Source organism: Helianthus annuus, chromosome 13 (assembly GCF_002127325.2).
Source record: "Helianthus annuus cultivar XRQ/B chromosome 13, HanXRQr2.0-SUNRISE, whole genome shotgun sequence".
NCBI lineage: Eukaryota > Viridiplantae > Streptophyta > Magnoliopsida > Asterales > Asteraceae > Helianthus > Helianthus annuus.
In genome coordinates this window covers 139,308,458-139,311,414 of record NC_035445.2, presented here as the reverse complement: position 1 = coordinate 139,311,414, position 2,957 = coordinate 139,308,458, and the positions used below count along the sequence as shown (strand labels likewise).

General features: G+C 35.7%; 1 pseudogene; it reads left to right on the top strand.

Moving 5' to 3' along the window:
- The first annotated feature begins 2,907 nt into the window (after positions 1 to 2,907).
- Positions 2,908 to 2,957, top strand: part of LOC110901838 — a 3,653-nt pseudogene continuing 3,603 nt past the window's right edge.

Here is a 2,957-nt window from a genome sequence, read left to right as displayed (position 1 = left end):
GAACCCAAGGACCATATTCTTCTCCAATTTGAGTTTTACTCACATCTCGAATAAATTCAAGAACATATTCGAAGAAATTCTGACCGCCGGTCGGAATGGTTTGTGGGTTCCGAACGGCTATACATATACACTTAGAATGTATACACTTAGAATGTACATATACACTTAGAATGTAATCAAGGATCATATGAAATAAGAATATATATTTTAAGGAGATAAAGTATATTAACTAACTATGTCATCGAAACAAAACGTGTGAGACCTGACTATGATAGGGCTCGGCCCTATACATGTCGAGGACACGTACATAACACTCGTGCGAGGCACGAAGTCACAAAAGGGTATGCCCATTCATAAAATGTGAACATACAAATATATATATATATATATATATATATATATTAACAATTTAAGAATTTATCAATCTACCAACATAGATCGACAAACAAAATTTCCATACAATTAAATATAAGTCCTAATACACATTCAAGATGGGTGACTTGTACATAGTTATACATAGACCTAAGTGTCAAACAAATTTAGGATGCTTGTGGGTTGTGTTACGAACCAGAGAAACCGCAAGTGATCGTTAGTATGCATTTTACGGACACATTCTGTGAGTTCATGTCTCCTTTTCATTTTAAACGCTTTTCAGTTTTACAACTATCAGGGGAGATACATGTACAAATGGTATGATAAGCTAGGGAATGAAACAACTTAGAACATGTGCGAATAGGGTGGAATTTAAGCACCATTAATCACATTTAGACCGAGGAACGAAAGGGTAGATCTATTGGGTTTTGGCGAGCCCCACTCTTGGTCCGCGAGATCGGAAGAGTGCTTTTCTGTCCTTGTCAAAGGTATTCGACACATAATTTGTCAAGGATTGGATTGCTTCCTATGTCGGCACACATATTAAAGTCCTTGCATAACATTAATGATCAATGATTTCATAGACGCTTTTGCATACCGGATTTCTTACAAGATATTTCAAATGTTTTAAAGAATCATTTGATACAATGAAAACACATTAAGTCACCAACTTTGTTGACATTCTTAAACTTACATGTATTTCGGGCAATTAGTGGACTATGCATGGGAACAAGTCAAGAAAACAAGAATCAGGAACTCGATGCCATTTTGAGGGGTTTGTCTCTTATATACCGCCTCCTTGCGGTGATATAATGGCCAAAACCGTAATCCATGAACTTTCATTTTGTTGAATGATATTTTATGAAACTTGTAATCCTTTGGAAAAGTTGCAAACTAAACAATTACGTTGTGTTGTGCTTTGAAAACCTTCAATGACATTGGCATCTTGAGTTGTTTTATTCATTTAGTATGTTTACTTATATTGCATGCAATGAGAATCAATCACGATCACACCTTGTGCTTCCGCCTACGAGCATGTGTGACAATCTAATCACATACATATCTTAAACTTCATTTTTTTTCTTAAACTAATCACAACGTTCCCTAATCCACTTTAAATCCCAATCCTAAATATTTCAAAATTCAAGTTCCCGTCAGATAGGAATACATCATCTTATCACCACGTCACTTGCTACTTTTAGGCTAAATATTTCAAATTTCAAGTTCCCGTCAGATAGGAATAAACTGGTTTTTTTGTTAGCTAATAGCTCAAGAAAGTATCTTTTAGGCTAGGATAAAGTCTCCAGATGCTTTAAAGCATCACATGTGCGCCATATAGACAGTAGGAGCTTTAAAACCCCTCATCCTTAACTAAACACTCCTAAAATATAAAACCAAAATTAAATAAAAAATACAAAACCAAGTTTAAAAAAACATACCAAGTGAACTAAAATTCTGTAAAAACTTATTCAAATTACATAAAAAAACTACTCAATAAAATGAAAAACAATAAAACTAAAAACCTAGTCCATGTTGAGATATTTAGCTTGGAGTTTTTCTTTCCGACATTAAAAATCGCTAGGTTCTCTGGCAAGAGGTGCGAGAGGTCTTTCTTGAGGAAGATAAAATCTTTTTGCATTTGTGGTTCTTTTTCAGTTTGAATTTGTTTTTCTTTGATGGAGAGTTATTTTTCGATTTTGTCTTTAGAACCTTAATTTTACCTTAGGATCCATTGTAAATGTAGAAGAGTAGTTTGATCAGCCTATCGCCGACGCCTTACCCCTTTTTTCTGGGCAGCCATGGCAACTCTTGCAGTTCTTCGAAGTCATAGTCGTCGGTGTTTTCGTTTCGGTTTATATGGGAATAAGCGTCCAACGTGCCTAGGGACGCATTCATTTTCGGTGTGCCTAAGGTTAACTTGGAGCGTTTAGACGCTCGTTGTGGCGTCCTGGACGATACAAGATACAACATTAGAGATTTTCGATGTAGCTCCCAAGAATCATGCATGTGAAACAGGCTGCTATACTGGCCTCTAAATAGTTTATGTGATTCCCTAGTGACGTTGGTGTCGCTTGAACCGCTTGCCCTATTACGATTGTTCATAAGGCGGTTGTAAATGTTATGACAATTGCTTATTTTGGTTCGCATCAACATCCACTTCCCGGAAAAAATGAATCTTGTGTACGGTATTCACTGCATCCCATAGCGGTGAAAAACTTTTCACGAATACGTCTCCAAAAAATGGTTGCCAGTTAGTTGGTTGATACCTATTTATAAACATAAATATAATATAATAATTTTAGTGGACAAAAATTAGGATACATATTAAAAAATTAATTTTAGTTTGTAAAAAAAAATAAAAGTTTTTGATGATGGGATCTTCGGAAACATCAAGTCATGTTTGTGACAATGCGGAAAAAATAAAAATAATTTGAGCACGTTTTTCTCCCGGTTCCTTTCTACAGTGTCTACATTTGGTTGTAGTCGGTTGAGTTTCGGGTACGGTTTGTGACATTTGTGGGCTTTGTGAGAATGATGGGATTTGAGAGCATTGTGGGATTTGTGACATTTGTGGGATTTCAGAG